The sequence below is a fragment of the Mustela lutreola genome, chromosome 6 (assembly GCF_030435805.1).
Source record: "Mustela lutreola isolate mMusLut2 chromosome 6, mMusLut2.pri, whole genome shotgun sequence".
NCBI classification, from domain to species: Eukaryota; Metazoa; Chordata; class Mammalia; order Carnivora; family Mustelidae; genus Mustela; species Mustela lutreola.
Window position 1 is genome coordinate 21,854,732 of NC_081295.1, and position 22,706 is coordinate 21,877,437.

The window sequence follows — 22,706 nt, forward strand, 5'->3', positions numbered from 1 at the left end:
CCTGCCGAGCAAGGAGCCTGATGTGAGCTCTACCCCAGGACCCTGAGATCATGACCTCAGCTGAAGGCAGACACCCAATTGACTGAGCCACCTAGGTGCCCCATATCAGTTCTTTATATTTTATATACTAACCTTTTATTGGAATTGTCATTTGCAAATATCTTCTCCCATTCAGTAGGTTGCCCTTTTGTTTTGTTGATTATTTCCTTTGCTGTACAGAAGTTTTTTTTATGTTGATGTAGTCCTAATAGTTTATTTTTGCTTTTGTTTCCCTTGCCTCTGGAGACATATCTAGAAAAATGTTGCTATGGCAATGTCAGAGAAATTGCTGCCTGTGTTCTCTTCTAGGATTTTTATGGTTTCAGGTCTCACGTTTAGGTCCTTGATCCAGTTTGAATTTATTTTTGTGTTGGTGTAAGGAAATGGTTCAGTTTTATTCTTTTGCATGTAGCTGTTCAGTTTTCCTAACATCATTTGGTGTGTGTAGGTGTGTGTGTGTGTGTGTGTGCGTGTGTTTATGTACCATACTATATTTGATTACTACAGCTTTGTAATATAACTTCAAGTCTACAGTCGTGATACTTTTTATTTTGTTTTTCTTTTTTCAAGGTTGCTTTTGCTATTTGGGATCTTTTGTGGTTCCATTCAAATTTTAGGATTGTTCTAGTTCTGTGAGAAATGCTATTGGTATTTTGGTAGAGATTACATTAAATGTGTAGATTACTTTGGATAGTATAGACATTTTAACAATATTTGCTCTTCCAACCCATGAGTGTGGAAGGTTTTCCATTTCTTTGTGTTGTCTTTAATTTCTTTCTTTCTTTTCTTCTTCTTCTTCTTCTTTTTTTTTTTAGATTTTATTTTTTATTTGAGAGCGAGAGAGACAGCTAGAGAGAGCATGAGCTGGGAAAGAGGTAGAAGGAGAGGGAGAGGCAGACTCCCTGCTGAGCAAGGAGCCCAGTGTGGGACTTGATCCTTGGACCCCAGGATCATGACCTGAACTGAAGGCAGACAACCAACAGAGCTACCCAGGCACCCCTCATCTTTAATTTCTTTCATCAGTGTTTTATAGTTTTCAGAGTATGTGTCTTTCCTATCTTTGGTTGGGTTTATTCCTAGGTATCTTATTATTTTTGACCCAGATATAAATGGGATTGTTTTCTTAATTTCTTTTTTGCTGCTTCATTAGTAATGTAGAGAAATGCACCAGATTCCTGTGCATTGATTTTGAATCCTGCAACTTTCCTGAATTCATTTATCATTTCAAGTAGTTTTTTGGTAGAGTCTTGGATTTTCTATACATAGTATGTCTTCTGCAAATGGTGAAAGTTTTACTTCTTTGTTACCAATTTGGATGCCTTTTACTTCTTTTTGTTATCTGATTTCTGTGGCTAGGACTTCCAGTGCTATGTTGAATAAAAGTGAGAGTAGACATCTTTGTCTTATTTCTGACCTTAGGGGGAAGTTCTCAGTTTTTCCCCATTGAGTATGATGTTTGCTGTGGATTTTTCACATAAGACCTTCATTATATTGAGGTATGTTCCCTGTAATTCTATTTTGTTGAGGGTTTTTATCATGAATGGATGTTGTACTTTGTCAAATGCTTTTTCTGCATCTATAGAAATGATCATATTTTTAAATATCCTTTCTCTTACTGATGTAATGTATCACACTGATTGATTTGCAAACATTGAACCACACTTGCATCCCAGGAATAAATCCCACTTGATGGTGGTGAATTATTTTTTTCAATGTATTTGTTGGATTTGGTTTGCTAGTATTTTGTCGAGGATTTTTGCATGTGTGTTCATCGGAGGTACTGGCCTGTAGTTCTCTTTTTTTGTGGTGTCTCTATCTGTTTTTGGTATCAGGGTAACGCTGGTCTCATAGAATGGATTTGGAAATTTTCCTTCCTTTTATATTTTCTGGAATCATTTGAGAAGAATAGGTATTAACTTTTCTTTACATATTTGGTAGACTTCACCTGTGAAGCCATCTGGTCCTAGACTTCTGTTTATTAGGAGTTTTTGATTACTGATTCACTTCCATTGCTGGTAATTGGTCCGCTTAAATTTTCTGTTTCTTCCTGCTTGAGTTTGGGTCTATGTTTCTAGGTATTAATACATTTCTTCTAGGTTGTACAATTTGTTGGTATATGATTTTTCATAGTATTCTCTTACAATTGTTTGTATTTCTGTGATGTTTGTTGCTCTTTCTCCTCCCTCATTAGTGATTTTATTTGAGTCTTCTCTTTTTTTCCTTAAAAAAAAAAAAAAAAAGGCTAGGGGTTTCTCAGTTTTGTTGATCTTTTCAAAGAACCAGCTCCTGGTTTTATTGATCTGTTTTACTGGTTTTTGTTTGTTTGTTTTTAGATTCTAGACCATTTATTTCTGCCCTAATCTTTATTATTTCTTTCCTTCTGCTGGTTTTGTTTGTTCTTTTTCTAGCTCCTTTGAAGGTGTAAGGTTAGGTTGATTTTCTGAGATTTTTCTGCAGGTTGAAAGTGAGGGGATGGAGAAACATTTATCATGCAAATGATGTCAAAAGAAAGCCATGGTAGCAATACTTACTTATATTGGACAAAACAGACTTTGAAACAAAGACTGTTATAAGAGACGAAGAAGGATACTATATAATAATAAGGGGGATAAGCCAATAAGAAGATATAACAATTGCAAATACATAACCAACATGGGAGCACGGAAATACATAAAACAACAGTTAATAAACAAAAGACCTAATCAACAGTAATACAATAGTAGTAGGGAACTTTAGCACTGCACTTATATCAATGGGCAGATGATCCGAACAGAAAATCAACAAAGAAACCGGATGTAAATGACACACTGGACCAGATGGATTTAAGGGATATATTCAGAACATTCCCTCCTAAGACCAGCAGAATACACATTCTTTTCAAGTGAACATGCAACATTCTCCAAAATAGATCACACATTAGGCCACAAAACAAGTCGGAACAAATTCAAAAAGATTGAAGTCATACCATGTATATTTTCTGTTCTCAACACTATGAAACTGGAAATCAACCATAAGAAAAAAATCTGGCAAGATCACAAATACATGGAGGTTAAACAACATGCTGCTTAACAGCAAATGGGTCAACCAGGAAATCAAGAAGAATAAAAAATTATGTGGAAACAAATGAAAATGAAAACACAGTGGTCCAAAATCTTTAGGATGCAGCAAAAGCAGTTCTAAGAGAGAAGTTTATAGCAATGTTCTTGAAATTTAAAACATATATAATATGCTGAGCATATATTAAAAAAATATATATATAATATGCTGAACATATTATATATGTTTATATATTATGTACATATATAATATGTATATATACACTGATATGCATATATATACATACACACATATATGTATTTTATATGTATTATTTTATATATATTATATATATTTTAAGATCTAAAAAGCTTGCAGTAACAGATAAGTTTTTGTTAGAATTTTTATTATAGATGTATTCCCTATATAGCTTATTTATTATGAAGTTGTAAAGGCTGACCTGTTCACATTAGTTTGTGATTTTTTTTTCCCCTCAAAGCTGATCACAGATATCTTTTAAAACATGCTGTTAAATAATTGTGGTCTGTGTTAATGTAACTGTATAAATGTTTCCAAGGTTTTGAAATATAATTTTGACTCAAAAGGATGTTTACAAATCTCCTATTAACTATACCTCTTACTGTGACTGTGATTTCTTTAGTTCAGAGGAGGCCAGTGGTGTAATCAGAGGTTAAAGAGTTAATTGCTGAATGATTTTTCTGGTCCCATCCTCTGCGTTTTAGTCAATTAAGTGCATGCTATTATGCTTGGTGCCTTATATGCGTTTAAAAGATAAACTCAATTTAACCAACACAGTAAGCAAAATCTAAGCATTGACCTTGGCAGTAGGGGAAATATAAGGCCCTCAAGAAGGTTACAATTTAAAAGTGGTGTGGGAGGGGCCCCGTGCTCAGAGAGTGGCATATATTCTTTCGTTTAATTCTCACAACAAACCGAGGAGGTGGGAATTGTCCTTACTTTGTGGATGAGGAAACCAAGGCTCAGAGACACATGAATTTGCATAAGGCACAGCTCTAAGCAGGGAAATGAAGGTTTGAACTCGAAACCCATGACATTTTCAGTGTGCCCACTGAGATAGGTAGCTCACAACTAATTCTCACATCAGGTAGATTCTTTACCAGATAAAATTTAAAATCTTCTTATGAACAAACCAAAAAACTATCCTACAGTAAAGAGACAAGTCGTAGACTGGGGGAGATACTGAATGCATGTTACGAATAAAGGGTTAATATCCACATTTTTAAAACACCACTGCCCAAACCCAAAACAACCCCTCTACCACACACAGGCACAGTTAAAAAACCAAACAAAACAAACAAACAAACAAAAACCAACTGAACAGGGAATTAATAGAGAATTATCTGAAAAGGAAACCTGAAAGTCTATAAGCATATATATATATATACATGGGGGAGAGAGAGCAGAAAGATCATTCCTACCAACAGACAGGGAAAGCAGATCAAAACACAGCGAAATTCTGCTTCACCCCCAGCATATCAGAAAAAAATGCAAAACAGCTGATAAAACAAGGATTGATGAGAATGTTGAGCAAAAGAACTCCTTACTAAATGGCTTTCTCCCCAGCAGCTCCTCATTCACAGTTTCTTTTGTAAGATCTTCACTTACTTTTCCCATGGCACTCCCACTCCTTGACAATTTTTTCTTTTATTCTTTCTTTTAAGATTTAAAAAAAAAATTTTAAGTCATCTCTACCCCTATGTGGGGCTCGCGAACCCTGAGGTCAAGAGTTGCAGGCTCCACGGACTGAACCAGCAGGTGCCCTTCTTTCTTTTATTCCTGTTTGCAGTCTCATTCCCTGTGAAGGTGGCTCACCACTGTGAGCTGTCTGTCTGGCTTACCACTGTGTCTGCCATGACTCTGATAGTACCCGCACGTAGTAGGTGCTCAGTAAATACCGGTTGAAAGAATGGCTATTTTAATCATTGCGGTGGTAGGTCCGAGTATTTGAGGAACATCTGAATCTTTCAGAAGCCACTCCAGAGTCCCTTCCAGGTGTCTGATTTCTGAATCAGGTTATTCCACTACAGACTTGGAACAGAGCACCCGGCACTGACTTTGCTTCAGACACTGGTGAGGACAGAACGGAGGTCACAAGCCATATCCAGCCTGTACCTGTTTTTGTATGGCCCAAGAGCTAAGAGCAGCTTTTATAAATGAACATTTGCACCTGACTTGATGTTAGGGTTTAAACCCCAGTGAAGCCAAAAAGCTATTAAAAAAAAATTCCTTTCTTCTCATTGGTAGATCTGTATGATAAAAAATTGTACACAGTTGTTATATTTTGAGTTTCATCAATACAGATGTTGCGGAAATTTGTCTTTTCTTTTGTTATGTAGGCACATACTTAATATCCTTGATTTTGCTTCTTGGCTCACCATCTAAAGTATTTACTATCTGGCTTGTTGCAGAAAACCTTTGCTGACCCCTACTATGGGAGTGGGCTCAGCACCGCTTAACTATGACCTCCCTGTGGGGGCGACTAATGGCCTTCATGAGAAGAATGGTCTTGCCATCCAACAGGGAAACTGAGAAAAAAGCTTTGGTCCTCGCTGACCATTCATAGGAATGTCATCATAAAGTCTTTTTTTTTTTTTTTTTTAAAGATTTTATTTATTTATTTGACAGAGAGAAATCACAAGTAGATGGAGAGGCAGGCAGAGAGAGAGAGGGAAGCAGGCTCCCTGCCAAGCAGAGAGCCCGATGTGGGGCTCGATCCCAGGACCCCGAGATCATGACCCGAGCCGAAGGCAGCGGCTTAATCCACTGAGCCACCCAGGCGCCCCATAAAGTCTTAAAGGTCTTGGTTTTAAGGTCATTGCCATTCAGTGAACGTTAAAAGGAGTTAAGTCTTGGTGCTTTGTTTACTACTGCCAGTGACACACCTTTTGTCACACAAGTCTATTTTCGGGGCAGGCTGTATTACGACAGTCAGCTGACCCCATCTTTTCCAGTTTCTGAGGTCCTGGTGCTCCATATTTAAGATGGCTTGAACCACGTGCTATGTGAGGTCCAATACTTTCCCTGCCCTCTAATGTTCTGGTAACGTCTGAGGCTCATGTTTGCTGGTCACTTTTTCTGAATTCCCGTGCAGTACTCCACCCAGGCCACAGCTTTCTCCTGTCTGCCCTGCCCAGCCCATTTCTTTAGTCCCCCAGCACAACCCCAACAAAAGCCTTGCTGAAAGTCTCAGAGTCATAGTGGGAGACACCAGTGCAGTTCAAAACAGAAGTCCATTTAAAATTGATGACTTAAAGTGTTCTTGGCCTTTGAGGATTTCCTACTGGCTGTGTTTTCTTCAACTCATGCAACATTGAGCCTGCTTTCTCTTGTCTATTCTTCTGTTCCTTTCTTCCATTTTCAAGGCGTCCCGCCCCTGCTGCCCACTCTCTTCTCTTGAGCTCCCAGCAAACGAACTCCAGATACATGTCATTTTCTTACGCAGGCAATTTATCTTCTTCTGTTTTCCTCTCTCCTTCCAGGCCTGGCCTAGAGATGAATTATGCTGTTCTGCTAGGAAGGCACAATCAGCTGCAATCAGTGTTTGTTTTTAAAAAATCATGTTTCTCCATCCTCTCGACTGTTACGCAATCCGTATTATGTGCTCAGCACAGTGCCTCGGATACAGTAAGCACTCATTACATATTGGTGGTTCTTATTAGGAGAATCGTGCCAGCTTTGGTCCAGCATTGGTCCCCTCAGCCTAATGATGGCTACTCCTTTTTTTATGGCATGGGGAAACACATTATTGGGGTATTTGGGGAGCAGCAAGGAATTGCTTCATGCAGAACCCCCTCTTTCCTTCATGCATGTCTTAATTTCCTCCTGTGACTTTTGGGATCCCTGGGGAACTCTTCTGCCTTCCGTCTCCCATGGAAATGAGTTCACCCAGAGGCTGCTGCCATGAACAGTAGGGTTCAAGAATTCCTGGGAAGAACAGCAGTTGCATTCTTTGGTGTACACCCAAGAGAACTGAAAACAGAGGTTCACATAAAACGTGTACACAAGGGGCGCCTGGGTGGCTCAGTGGGTTAAAGCCTCTGCCTTTGGCTAGGGTCATGATCCCAGGGTCCTGGGATCGAGCCCCGCATCAGGCTCTCTGCTCAGCAGGGAGTTTGCTTCCTCCTCTCTCTGCCTGCCTCTCTGCCTACTTGTGATCTCTGTCTCTCTGTCAAATAAATAAATAAAAATCTTAAAAAAATATGTGTACACAAATATTTATAGCAGCATTATTCAGAAGAGCCAGAGGTGGGAAGCAACCCAAATGTCCATCAGCTGATGAATGGATACATAAATATCTGTATGATGAAGTCGTATTTATATTATTGTATAATATAAAAAGGAAAGAAGTTCTGATACATGCTACAACGTGGATGAGCTTCGAAAACATTATGCTAAGTGAAAGAAAACAGTCACCAAATGTGACATACTACATCACTCCATTTTAATGGAATAACCAGTGGGCAAATTTATAGTGACAGGAAGTGGATTAGTGGTTGGCTGAGCCTGGGGTGAGGAGGGGATGGAGAATGACTGCTTCTGGGAATGCGGTTTCTTTTGGATGGGATGAAAATATTTTGGAATTAAATCATGATGATCGTTGCACAGTCTGTGTGTATATATAAAAAACCACTTACTTGTTTAAAATGGCAACTTTTATAGTATGTGAATTATATCTCAGTTTAAAATAATGCCCAGAAATCCATGGAATTTATGACCAGTGTGAAACTACATGCTTTTCTCTGTTCAGATAAAGATATATTAACCATGGGAGACTCCTGGAACCCCCGCCTGATGGTGCTCTTTAATGGGATTGGGTGGGGTTTAACAGAAATTTGGAATCCATGTGTTTGCTGCCCCAGGACATTTGCATTAAAGGGAACAGCACTTACACCCATACCTTACTTTTTTTTTTTTTTTTTTAAAGATCTTATTTATTTATCTGACAGACAGAGATCACAGGTAGGCAGAGAGGCAGGCAGAGAGAGAGGAAGGGAAACAGGCTCCCTGCTGATCAGACAGCCCGATGCGGGACTCAATCCCAGGACTCTGAGAGCATGACCCGGGCCGAAGGCAGTGGCTTAACCCACTGAGCCACCCAGGCACCCCACCCATACCTTACTTTTTAACAATTTATTTTAAGTAGGCTCCACTCCCAGTGTGGGGCTTGAACTCATGATCCTGAGACCAGGAGTCATGTGCTCTACTGACTGAGCCAACCAGGCCCCCCCCCCCCAATACCTTACTTTTAAACAACTCTTCCCAAGCTTACAGAAGCTTGCTGTGTCATTATCCTAAATGGTCCTCATAACAGTTGTATGAGTGAGATGGTTGTTTTTTCCATTCCACCAAGAGGGACTCTGTTAAATAGTTGGTTCAATAGAGGGTATTATGCTGAGCGAAAGAAGTCAGTTGGAGAAAGATAGCTATCATGTGATCTCCCTGATATGAGGAAGTAGAGATGCAACATGGAGGGTTTGGGGGGTGGGAAAAGAATAAATGAAACAAGATGGGATCAGGAGGGAGACAAACCATAGGAGACTCTAAATCTCACAAAACAAACTGAGGGTTGCCAGGGGGAGGTGGGGAGGGAGAGGGTGGTGGGGTTATGGACATTGGGGAGGGTATGTGCTATGGTGAGTGCTGTGAAGTGTGTAAACCTGGCGATTCACAGACCTGTACTTCTGGGGCTAATAATACATTATATGTTAATTAAAAAATGAAAAAATTTTAAAAAATAGTTGGTTCAAGGTAAATAGAGATTATAATCCAGCTGGCTGAGGTCAAATTTAATATTGTTTCTACTCTGTACTACGCCAGCATCCATGTTGAAATCTGGATCTTAGGAAAATATGTTGATTGCTATAGATTTTAGATTTGATATTAAGGCTTTTTAGATCTTTTCCAAGTCAACAAATATATTTTAAAGCTTAATTTTAGCTATTTTGTCAGGTTGGGATTTCAAGCATGCCTTACACTGCTTAAGAACAAATTTGAACTGATTGTATAATTATGATAGGGAATGTTCCTTTGAATAGTGAATATTCATTTTGTACAGAAGTAGTAAAAAAAAAAAAAAGGCTTATTTACCTAATGTGCACTAAGAGGACATTAACCTCAATCAGGAGCGGACGGCTATCCCACATTTGAAACCTAAGTGTTTGACTTAGGGTACCCTGGATACCGAGAATTGTTTTGGAAAATTTGAATGCCTGGGCCTTTTTCCTGGGTAGGGAATGTTCTTATTTATAAAACCGAACCACTAGCATAGATGGAAGTCTGTTTAACACACACAACGTTGTATCCTTCTTCGTTACCGTGATACACTGAGACAAGGAACAGGAACAAAAGAGTACTATCTCTATTTATAATTTTGTTATTCAAAAAAACATAGGCAAGGGAAGATGCGAATAATCAAAATAAAGGCACATAGGTTTGGTCAAGTCATTAAGTTAATAGGAAAAACAGATCAAAAGTGCTCTTGAGGTTTTTATTAAAAATTTGTTTTTTTAAAGAACAAAACCATATAGGAATGGGAGAGGTGGGTATTTTATTCAAGGCGTTTTTTAGATTATAGTTATTTTGAAACCAAAATTTTTCAATTTAAAAATAGAAGTGGAGAAATAGGAACAGATTGGAGTTTGTTGGAAAAAAAAAAATAGAGAAGGAGAGAAGTATAACAGGGAGGCTCTCTGCAGGGAATTCTTATGATCAGCTTCTTCCCAAATTTCCTGTGGACTGTGTAGACAGGAGTTTCAAAATTTGATGAAAACAATTCGATGGAAGCTACGGACAGACATTCTAGAACAACGAATATCTGTGTGCATACACACTTGCGGATGATTTTCACGGACAGCGCAGGCCTCAGGAAGCCCTAAATTCTGCAGCTGGGAGTGGATCAGAATCAAAGTCAAAGGCATCTGCCGAATCCAGATACTTCTGCCTCACCTACCCCAGGCCTCCCCTGAAGGAGCCCCTCCCTCCCTCAGGGAGGAGTGAGTTCTGGGGAAAGACGTGATTGGGATCGCTGATTCCTCAACGTGGTGTAGAAGCTTTGGTAACTAGTATTCACTGTTACCTGAGAGCTGCCTCCCCCAGGCGCCTCATTGCTGGCAGGGCTGAGCCCTTGGGAGATGCAGCCCAGAGTCAGGACCACAGAGTCAGAGTCAGGACCACATGAGGCCTGGCCTGGTGGGTAATGTGGTACCGAGGTGTGCAGTCCTACTGATGGCCAGTTTGGCCCTCCCTGGTCTCCTTAAGCTGTACCTTGGAGAAGAGCCATGTATTGTTTTGGTTTTTTCCACAATAGTAGCCAGTGGTTCCTCCCTGCTATTGATTTTTATGTTACTTGACTTGTAAATAAGTGTTGGTTTTATGTCATAAAAATGTTGAAGGTTAAAAAAAAAATGTTTTTAAAGGCAGACAACTTCATAGCTTCTTGAGAAGCAAACATAATGGAAGTTATCGTCACCTCTTCCAGCCTTCTGCCTTCTCCACAGTCCTACTCCATGTTTGTATTTTTCCAGCCGCACACTGACCTTAGTCTAGCATCTTTCTAAGTTGATTAATAACAGAGCACTGTCTGTGTGCTTGTGGAATCTCTACGACCATTCGATTGGCAAGATGAGAAACTTCAATGGAAACTCAGCACTTGGCAGTCATTGGTTGGTTAGGTAGAAGGTTGTTAAAGCAGTGATTAACAAAAACTGTACACATTGTCTGTTTTTAACTCAAAACCTACACGTATGTTTGTTTGCCAGTCTTTTGCTGTGAGTATAGATGGCCCCTAACTGGAGTTCTGGTCTTTCTTGCCAAAAAACCCTTCTCAACTGCATTACTCATGTTCAATTTTGATTTCTTCAAAGTAGAGCAAGAACTTAATACTTGTGAAGCAACCTATATGGAGAACACCTTTAGAATTCAGTAATTTTGTTCTTCGATCTCACAGTTACTTCCCTCAGACTCAAGCAGCAGCATTTAAAAATAGCACCTTTTTTCCCTTAAGATTTTATTTATTTATTTGAGGTGAGAGAGAGCATGAGAGGGGGGAAAGTCAGAGGGAGAAGCAGACTCCCCATGGAGCTGGGAGCCCGATGCGGGCCTCGGTCCCAGGACTCTGGGATCATGACCTGAGCCAAAAGGCAGTTGCTTAGCCAACTGAGCCACCCAAGTGCCCAATAATGCCTAACTTTTACTGACTTGGTTTTTTTTTTCTGTGCAGAGATTTCATCAGTTTACCTCAATTCTAATTAAATTATAGAATTTCAGTAGTTCTGCACCACTGCTAGAAACTGGTGTGGGAACAAACCAAATGACTCCTGGTGAAAATATAACTAAACTAGTAGCAGAAGAGAGCATGGGAATAGAAGGTGCGGAGGGTCAGCTGATCTAACAGGTTGGTTTGGTAGAGAGGTGAAGAGTGCTTCTGTTCTAATATATGTTGAAGGCCATACAATTTTTGTGCCATGTTTTAGAGTATGTTGGAGTTATTTTATTTGTAAGGCAAATTCTGACAAGGAGGAATGTATTTATTTTCCTTTAAGGGAATCTCCCCAGCATAGTTGTGCAGGTAGAATGTTGGGAACCAGATCAGGGCCCTTATGACCAGAAGGTGTATCCCTGCAAGGCTTTGTGGGATCAGGCTCTCACGACAGACAGAGTTTTTACCTCTGTGCAAACAGTTAATTGTTCTGCATTTAACAAATCAAATTTACAGTAGTAAGTATTTATAGTTCAAGGTTACATGTCAATGGTCTTTGGAATTATGAAACCAAACTTTCAATATAGTAGAAGAGCTCTGTGCTCTTCTTAACAAATAGGTTTGGATACAGCCTAACTTGATGACTTCAAGGTATAGAATATGTATGGCTTTAACTTAAATTTTTAACTGGCCTTACGCTTTTTATCTATCAGACATTTAAGGCTGGTATGCATGGGTGGCTCCGTTGGCTAAGCGTCTGCCTTCAGCTCAGATCATGATCACAGGTCCTGGGATCGAGCCCCACTTCAGGCTTCCTGCTTTTTTTTAAAAAGATTTTATTTATTTATTTGACAGAGAGAGATCACAAGTAGTCAGAGAGGCAGGCAGAGAGAGAGGGGGAAGCAGGCTCCCCGGTGAGCAGAGAGCCCAATGCTGGGCTCCATCCCAGGACCCTGGGATCATGACCTGAACCGAAAGCAGAGGCTTTAACCCACTGAGCCACCCAGATGCTCCCAGGCTTCCTGCTTAACAGGGAGTCTGCTTCTCCCTCTCCCTCTGCCCCTCCATCCCGCTCATGCATTCTCTAATAAATAAATAAAATCTTTTAAAAAAGCCCGTTTAAGGATGATAATGACTTATTTCCATCTAAATAAATAAATAGTATTTATAGTTAGCTGGATTAAAGGATTACTATAAAGCCCAGCTAGTGACTTTCCCTACTTTCATCTAAAGTAATAAAATAGTTGTCCTCAAAGATTATATCACGTTCTTCCCTTCTTGGCATTTAAATCAATGTAAAAATATCCCTTGGAACCATTTCTGTGGGGGACTGTAACAGAAGCAAAACACATGGTGTTCTCACAGGTTTGTAGTCCGGTTAGAGAAACAAGACCAACATACTTGAAACAGATCACACCAAACATTTGATCAAGTATAAAATGAGAAGTACAAGCGACGATTGTTGAAGAGCCTGTTTTGCCTAGTTTGTTTGGCACGTAGTAAAGCCTTGAGTGGTTAGGAAACTTAGGGGACGTTGTGGAATTTGAACTGACTGGTGAGTAAAGGAAAGAGCTGTGGGTAGGAGAAAAAAAGGTATGTTCAGGACAGGAGGCATTTAAGGAACAGACTAGAGAGTAGGACTTGTTTTATAATCCTAGAAGGACCTATAAGAGCCTAAGAAGGTCCTTATGGTCTTTATCTGAGCAACCCTAACTGCCTGGAGTCTTGGCAGTGAATTGTCTTTGATTCCACTTCTTTTCTTTGTTTACTACCTTGAGAGTGTCCATAAGACGCACGGTGTGCTCCAGCCCACTGTTCCATCTCTGATGTTGTAGCACTGGGAGGGTTCCGCTGGGAGGAGTACATAACAAGGATAACCATCTTTTGCCCAACATCTTTTAGCTTCCTGTGTCAGGACAGAATAGGTTATGCTGCAGTGACACATGTCCTCAACATTTCAGTGGATTGAAATAACATATAAGGTTTATAGTAACAGGAAACCTAGGTATGGGGGGAGAGAAAACTCTGAGGCCTGGCCTGGAGTCAGTCCACCGCCTCCCACGTCCGGGACAGTCCTGTGCCATTTTCTCTCTCACAGCTTGATGTTCTCCAGTTATAAAGGAGTTGCTCTGGCTCATCTTTAAGTTCCTCTTTGAATGCAGTGACCCCTCTACAAGGATGAAACAAGTAAAATGTAAAGCTAGTAAGAGTTTCTGTCTTCCGGATTCTGTAAAGTGTTTGTAAGTTCTTTCAGCATGCCTGTTTTTCTTTAATATAAGCACCACTAGCCTTTTTTTTCCTCATACCATTAGGAAATATGGTCAAAATTTTCATCAGCTGACATCTGCTATATTTATTTGCACAGTTTATCCCCTTTACTCTTGTCATTTCCAGTCTGAAGTGGGGAAAGGGGAACTGGGCCAAGCTTGGTGGCCTCTTCCATGGTTTCACTTCTAACCTCGGGGATTCGCACTCCATTCACCAGAGAGCTCAGAGTCTAGAGAGTTCCACGGCAGCAAACCCAGTAATAATTGACCTCTGAAAAGGTCTGCCTCTCTCAGCGATTCTTCATGTTCCTGAAAAGGGCCACTTAGTGATAAAGATCGTAAATCCTTCCTTCCATTTCAGTTTGAAGCTTAAGTGCTTTGGGCTCCAGAGTTGTCCGGCGAGCTGGCTCTCCCCTGTGTTACACTGCTGGCAGCTTCCCGCAGATGACAAAGAAACATTTATTGGGACGCTTCTACTTGTCAGGCACTATAACTTACAGAGCATTCAGAGGGAAAAATGTTCTATAAATACAGAGTCACGAGAGGAATGTCTCAGAACCGCAGTCTTCTCTCTAATTGTCAGGAGGATTCAGTCAGGCTGCGTCCTAGTGTGTCACAATCCAAAGGGCCACAGAGCGGCAATATGGACAATATGAAAGTGACGAAAGAGTTAATAATGAATGAAAATATACTGGCAGCTGAGACATACATATGCACACGCATGTATACTTATGTAATCCTGTGCAACTGATGGCTTATATTCAACGGGGTGTGAGAGCCTCGTCAGGAAACTGGTGATGCCCTTGAACCGTGTGGAAGTGGTTGGTTTGGCTGGAGTCCTGGGCTCCGCTGGGCTCTTTTCCTTCTGCCCGCCCTGGGCCGCCCTACTCATGGCAGGAGCACCTTATGTCTGGCTTGTTTATGCCCTTTCTCAAAGGAGACTCTGCAAGCACCATCCAGCGTCTACCATTGACTTCCGGGGAAGGTCTTGCTCCCCACCGATGTGCTGTGCCACATGTGGCTGCTGCTCCACGTGGTGGCCTTTCAGGTGGCTGCAGGGTGCTGTGACTCTGGGATTCAGCTGCTCGGGGTGTGGCCTCTGGGATGCATCCTTTCTGCCATGATCCCTGTTCCCCTGCGCTTGGCGACTTTGGGTGACACATTTCAATTTCCTCCGGTAATGAAAATCACATCTTGTATAGACTTCAGAACTAAAACACTTTTCCTATAAAATTGTTGAGCAGCACTGAGCTTTACCATTGATGGACTTTCTGCTCCACATTGTGCCTCAGAGGCTAAAGGGGCATCTGTGTGGCTGTGTCTGGCAGTTTCGGGATGGCAGTGAGGGAGCCCATGGAGAGACCTGAGGTTTGGCCTGAGGTTTGAAGACTGATGTGAGCTGAGAGCCACCAAAGAGGCCTCGGGCACTCTTTATGGACATCTCAGATTCCAAGGTGACCTTGTGGGGAGGGTGGAGTTGGCTGTGCCAGGATTGGGGGGGCACCCCCTCTTTCTTCTCATACCCCCCTATTCCCCTCTTCCCTTCTCAATTCCTTTCCCTCATCCCAGTGGCTTTCCTCTCTCTCCCCCAATACCCAACCTTTGCTAACTCCACTACTCCTTTGGCTTTGGCACCTCCTCAGTATCCAAGGGTCCTTGAAATGGGTTTATAGGGGTGCTGCAGACCTTCTGCCCTGAGGCTGATGATTCAGGAACTGGTAAATGTTTGGAGGAGATGTTTACTGTCTGAAGTTTTCTATCTGGAGTAAATCCATGAATTCTTAGCAGATTGATGTTGATTCAGATGATGTTAAGATTCTAGGATTTTGAATTCCAGAAAGTTCGGGTCCCCTCTATGTTTTGAATAGAGTGTGCGTGTATGTAGAAGTGTGCATGCCTCTGTGTGTGTGTGTGTGTGTGTGTGTGATAGAGAGAGCGCGCTTGGGAGTGAAAGAGAGAATCCTTAAAAATGTGATTCATGTTGTTTCTAAGTTCCTATTTGTTTTCTTAGGCAAACTTTCTTGTATAATCTTACTTTCGTAAGACAAATGAAACTCCTTCCTCCTCTCCTGGTTGACGTGCCGCCGCAGTGAGAAACACGATTTGACATTGGAGTTCCTACTATGTATGCAGACGCTGTACAGTTTTGACATCATGAAAACAAACGAGAACCTTTGCATTTGCACCGGATCTCTCCAGGAATTTGGCTTCTCTTTCTACTGTCTATGATAAAAACCTAAAATACATCATGGTTTATTCTTTTAGCCATTCCCTGGTGCATTCCAATCTCATGCAGGCTTGAACTATTTTGACACACACAGAAAACGTGGGGAATTTAAAGACGTCAGTCGAAGAACAAAACCCAGCTTAAATTTTGTTCGGCATTTCTTTCCAACTTACCGGGATAACTTAGAGATTAAATCTAGAGCTGAGTATCTATTCTTTCTTGTCCTTAATTCCTTCCTCAAAGTTACCCAGGCCTGCTTGAATTGTGGTGCATTTTTTCCTGTCAGAGTTGATTTGATTTCTGGTCCCCTTGCCTCCCAGCCCACACTCAGCGCTATGAGGCGGAGGCGGCAGATTGATGGGCGAAGGATTCACGATGCTGCTCTGGTTTGGGCTCCCGCCTGTGCGCTGTCTGCTGCCAGAGGCATTTAGCAGATGGACTTGGGGAGGTGGGCCTGGGCCTTCACAGGGAGGGGACTTCCTGGTAAGAGGCCCCTGTGGGATGGGCTCAGCTTTTCTCACCTCGCTGTTCAGACCCTGGCCCACCACTGAGGCCATCCCAAGATTAGTAGACTCAGCTGTTGTTGTGTTTACTTTGGCATAGTTTGAGTTTGATGTGTCTGGGCATTGGGTTCCTTGAGTCTTTGGGGGCTTATGAGATTCTTAAATCTTTAGGTTTATAACTGTTGTTATAAACCCAATACCCAACCTTTGCTAACTCCACTACTCCTATATATATAGGAGTAGTGGAGAAATATATATATTATATATATAATATATATATTATTGATATAATATCATATATAGATTATATTATAATTATAAATTATGAAAATATCTTTTTAAAATTTTATTTATTTATTTATTTATTTATTTGCACTGAGCATTCTTTCTCTTACTTCTGTGGCATTCCAATGACTGAAAGTTAGACCTCTTGATATTGCCTCACAGGTCCCCAAGGTTCTTTTTTTTTTTTTTTCCACTCCGTGCCCCCCACCCCCCCAAATCGTTATTTCCTCTCTGTTGTTCAGATTGGATACTCTCTGTAGATCTGTCTTTAAGTTCACTGACTATTTGTTGTGTCCTATTCATTCTGCTGCTAAGTCTGTCCACCGAGATTCATTTTTCGGTTCTAAAATGTCCGTTAAGCTCTTTCTGTCTCCTGTTTCTTTGCTGAGACTTTCTATTTTTCTGCTGATCTCAAGATGCACACTCTTATGTCTTGGAGTATTTCTATAATAGTCGCTCTTAAGTTTTTGTCAAATAATTCCAACACCTGTGTTATGCTTTCATTGGCATCTGTTGATTGTCTTTTCCCCACGCCAACTGGGATGTTCCTGATTCTTCCTGTGCTGAACTATTTTGGGTTATATCCTGGACATTTTGTGTATTATATTATGAGACAGTGAGACGTGTTTAAATACTATAGGTAAGGTCGATATATTTGTTTTCACAGACTGTCTGGTTGAATTCAAGCTTAAATTTCAGCCAGCCTTCTGGGGATTGTGATTTCAATATCAGTCCTATTTTCAAAGGCTTTGTGATTTTTTTTGCCCCCAGATCTATCCCACATGCATGCCACCCGGTGTCTAGTCTGGGAGCCTGTAAAAGCCTGTCCAGTCTGTCACTTTGGTTCCCAAAGCCTTTGATATGCTAACTAGGGTCCGATCCATGCTCCTACAGCTCAGGAGTGAGCCCAGGACTTGATGACCTGCTTTGTGGGGTTGCTTTCCTTTTCCACGATTTCCTCAGTATTACCCAGTTTCCTGTGGTTTTCCGAACCTCTGGTTGGAAAGGTTGGGCTTTAGTTACCTCTGCTCTGCCTGTGTTCTGCTGTATACTTCTGGTAACTATGCCTGAGTCTAAGGCCCAGATGTGAGAGAAAGAGAGAAAACATGGGGGGCTCACCCCATCCTCTTGGGGTCACAGCCACAGATCCAATAATAAGCTTCTTTTCCCTCAGAGTTTTAGGTGCCTGGGGCCCTCTGCTTGGCTTCCAGCACTGCTGTGGGATTGCCCAGGAGTTGGGATGCTAGAATGGCAAAAAGGAAGAAAAAAGACAGGAAGACATGGGGGATTTTCCCCCCTCTCCCTGAGCATTAGGAGACCCCTTCCCTGCCGGAGCCTGAATGAGAAGGGCTTCTCCTGATGCTCTGGGTCTGTGCCAGTGCCCACTTCTAGTATGTGGCCACCTTGAGTAGGGGCCAGGAGAGATAACCCCAGAAGAAAAAGCAGTGGTGGCCTCCTGCAGCTTCTGTGGTACTTTCAGTTCTGATCTTCCCTTCCAAGCTGCCTGCCAGTATTTACTTTCCAGATTCCTCAAATCACTGCTCCGGGCGTTCTGGCCACGTTTCATTGCTGTGTTTGGGATAAGACACAGGGTGGAGGTGTGTTTACCCGTCTTTACCCTGCACTGAAACTGAGATTCTTTTTGAATTTTTATTTATTTATCTATCTCTCTATTTATTTATTCTTGAGATTCATTTTTTAAATGACTTTTTTTTTGCACGGAGTACCTGAATTTTCAATGTCACCACAACATGTGTACCTGACCTCTGCTCTTTCTGAAACAGGACTAAGTGTGAGAAAAAGGCCCACAAGCATGCCGAGGGGAAGGTGTGGCAGCTGTCACCCCGGGGATGCACAGAGCCGTGATCATCTATGGGCATGACAGAAAGGTGGTGTCCAAGGCTCCTGGGGTTTCTGCCTGGGCACTGTTTTGTGCCTCCCCACTCCCCCAACCCTACGGCTCCCACAACCCCCTTCTCCTCCTAAAAAGGAAGAAACAATTTCCTCCAATCATTGTTTCCTGCCCACTAACAGATGCTCCTCATTAGCACACAATTGCATAATAAATATGTTTTGCTTGTTTTGGGTCTTTCTCAGAGAAAGCTTAGACTTCCCCTGACATGCTCAGTGGGTCGTTCAGTGTGACTCAAGGACTCACAGCCATGTTCTTATCCATGGGCGTGACCATATAGGCACCACCATAAGGTCAAGAATCAGTTGTTCGCCATCTCTCCCAACAGAAAATTGCTGGCTCTAAAACCCGTCAGGAATTTACTGGCTGTGGGGAATGTGCATTCTGGGGGTCCCGAAACTTCACAAAAAGATCCCAGACACTGTACCAAATACCCAGCACAATAAACTGACCATTTAAATCACTCATCCTATAAATTCATCCCTAAAGAACTGTAGCATTGAAATACAGAGGAATGGACCATTACAAAATGGTGGTATGGTCCTTGTTGGACAATTTCTCTGGAGTTCGATGAGGTTATTCATGAATGTGGGGGAAAACTGTGAAGAAGGAAGCTGTTATTCCAGATTTCAACCAAGGAAAGGTTTTGCACCAGGCGGAATCGATGGCTCTCTTTATGTGTCATGGGTGGGTCTGCTTTTCTTTTTATATATAGAGATAAAATTTTTGTATATATATTTTGTAAATGCAGCCAGTTTTGCTTGGGGCTTGTGGTCTTGAATTAAGACATTCCTATTACGCACATAAGTGTAGGCTGGTAGGTAAGAGCATTTTAAAACATTGCTTTGTTTTTCGCATTATTTTTTCATAGTAAAATCTCAGAATTCAGTTTCTTTGGCTTGAAAAATCTTTTTTTTTTTCAAGAAACAAATTTAATGCTGAAATAATAAATTATAAAAATATCTGAAAGCCTCATGGCTCTGCTTGTTGTGGTCTCTTTGAGCCAGATCCATTATCTGTGTGCACTGGCTTGGACTGACTCGGTGATCACTTTTTTTTTTTTAACCCTGTGGGATGCAGAATCTCAGATGTCTGCAAAATAGCCCCAGAACAACATGAGTTAGCAGTATATATCTTCTGCTGTCTTTAATCTTAATTTTGGGGCAATTTTTTTCTCTGCACTCAAAACATACCAGAGGAAGCCAGCTCATTCTTCAGTGCACATTGCCTGGAGAAAGTGCCAGAAAAAGCCTTCACAAACAAAGTGGGGGCTGCTTCTTTCCCTCAGCAGTTAGGAACCCTGTCTTCCCTGAGTCACCTGTCTGTGCTGGGGGAGGGGCTCCTTCGTATGAGTGGCCTGATGGTTCAGGGGGCAGGAGCATGCACTACAAAGGAGTCTAGAGGCCCTTGTCCCTGCAGCGGCTCAAGAAGATGGCTCCTTCTCTGGGGCAGCTCATTGTGTGTGCCACGTTTGACATTTTAGCCCAGGTACAAGACAGATCAGTGCCGAGTGACAGTACAAGCACTCCCTTCTGCTGAAACTGTTCCTTTACCCATCCTGAGAGGGAGCTGGGGTAGCAGACAGGCCAGGGAATCCAGGTTTCCACCTCCTGGGAGTGAGGGGGGTAGCATCGTTCTGGCCCCATGCTATTTGGAGCCTATGGGTAACAGCATATGCTGTCGTTGAGGGAATTGTTTGAGGATAAAATCATTTTTTTTTAAAGAAAAAGTTTTTTTGTTTGGTTTTGGTTTTGCCTTGTTCTATTAAACACCAGCCATTGGTGTTTTAAGGTGCTCTGAGAATCCCGTCGGCGGAATGTTTGGAAGGACAAATATTGATGTGCGCGCTAGAGAATTAAGACAAATGATAATTGAAAGAGATGATAAAAGCTAGTGGTTTCCTTGGGGAAATAATCACGAACTGCTGTCAGACTGACTCCAATGAGAACATTACTTTATGTGAAATGTTTTTTAAACAGCTCAACCAAAGCATTAAGCCAGATTACTTCTAGGGCGTCTCTTCGCTGTGTGTTTCTATTATCCCTCCACCTGAGGCTTCTCAGCTGCCATGTTGAGCCTCATCATGGTCAACACTTGGTTGGAAATAAGAAATTCCAGATTGCAATCAGGATCCTGTTTGCGGATCCTGAAGATAATTCTGTAGTTTTACCATATTCATTCACCGTGTGGGTTCACTGTTACCGATTTGCGAAGTTATTTTTGTGTGTTAGCTCTCATTAAGCAGCTCCTGTAGTGTTTGGGGTGTCTCTTTGTTTTTTCTTAAAGATTTTATTTATTTGAGAGAGAGAGACAGAGAGAGAGCATGATGGGGGGGAGGGTCAGAGGGAGAAGCCCGATGCAGGACTTGATCCTGAGACTTCAGGATCATGACCTGGGCTGAAGGCAGTCACTTAACCAACTGAGCCACCCAGGCACCCAGGTGTCTCTTTAATGAAGCCTTTGGGCTTCTTGCGGTGGAGACTGCTTGCTACAGTCTGCATTTGGGCATTTGTGTTGGGGTTATACTTGGGTCCTTCATGTCTTAGTGACCCCTTTTACCCTCTAGAGATATCTGTCAGAGCCCCTCCAGAACTGCATTGCATTTATTGGGTTAAAGCAATTAAATTAAATTATCCTGTGTTAAATTGTAACCCGGAACCTGGCACGAGGCATGAGTGTCCACTGAATGAATGAATGACCCCTGCTCAAGTCTCTTGGCCTCTTTCCAAAGGAAGCGATGCTGGAGACCTTCTCTTTGCCTCTCCAGATCCTCTCCACCCTTCTTCTCCTCTTCTGCACCCCCAGAGGCTGACCGACCATAGCCTCCCTCTTCTCTGCCTTCTCTTGCCTTTGACAGTTAGTGTGGGTATATGAAAGGACTCGATGTGCCAGGGTTAGCTTTATTCCTTTCTTGAATGCCTTCTCCATACAGTGTCCCCCTCTGGGTTCCACACATTCCTCTTCCTCCTTGTTCCTTCAGTCTGAGGGTTTGTGAGGGCTCCTTGGGGCTACCAGCCATGGGTGTTCCATTGTTCCTTACTGGTTTCCTTAAACCCTGCCCACGCCTTTATAAATAGTTTTTCTATTAAATTCTTCTCAAATCAGCCAGCAGGAAGGAGCCCACTGTATCATGCAAGAACTCGGACTGGTATTTGCCTAAGTCACCCAGATGACAAAGCTGGCTCACTAGCTAGCCTCCTCTGTCTCTCTTGCATTATTTCAAGTAAACACTCTCTTCTAGTCCAGCCTGCCTCTAAATTAGAATCAAATATAGCAGGGGTCAGCAAACTACAGCCGTGCAGGCCAGATCCTGCCTGCAACCTTTTTCTGTAAATGGAGATTTACTGGAACACAGCCATGACCGTTGGTTTACTCACTGTCTGGAGCTGCTCTGAGCGACAGCAGGAGGCGAGGAATTGCAACAGAAACTGTATGGCCTGCAAAAGCCTAAAGTGCTTGCTGTTTCCCTTTGCTTAGAGAAAGAGTTTACTGCTCCCTGACTTTGAGGGCCAGATGCTGGGGGACACTTAGGAGTGGCTACAGGATGAGAACATGGGGAGTTTTAAACCCCAGGCCTAGACACATTTGCCCAAAACACAGTCTTGTGGCCACTGGGCAAGGGGCTCCCCCATGTGATGTGAGAAGAAGGTGACCAGACCAAACTGGGAGGTATTTGTATTTAAATGTGCTTATAAGGTCTGATTTCATAATTAGATAATTTCCTGAAAAGAATTGCTTTCCCTAGTGTCTCAGCATTTCCCTGTCCAAGTTACCAGACCGCCCTTCGTGGGACAGCCCAGGTCTTGTTTGTATCTGTGCGACCACTGTTTGGGACAGAGTGACTCTGTATTGTTTGATCAAATGGTGACCAGCATCTACTTCAGAGAAGGAAAAAAAGTAGGGCGGGGGGTGGGGGACGGTGTTAACTGGGAAGATATATTAATGTTCTCAGGCTTTCTGTGATTAGAGTCTCTGCCGTTCAACCTTCACAGAACAAAACAATGTCTATAAGAAAAGGCTGTGTACCCAGAAAAGGTGCCCCTCAGGGCACACTGGCTATATCATTTGTGGGGTTCAGTGCAAAATGAAAATGTGATGCTCCTTGTTCGAAATTATTAAAGAATTTCCAGACAGTGTCTGCAGAGCACTGAGCCCGGCGGCAGCCCCTCGAAGATGGCACAGGTCGCAAGACCAGGAG

At 42.1% G+C, this 22,706-nt stretch overlaps 1 protein-coding gene across 3 annotated transcripts in view; it reads left to right on the forward strand.

Moving 5' to 3' along the window:
- METTL24 (methyltransferase like 24) overlaps nucleotides 1–22,706 on the forward strand; it is a 120,768-nt gene that overhangs the window by 11,012 nt on the left and 87,050 nt on the right. The gene's annotated exons all lie outside the window — the stretch shown is intronic.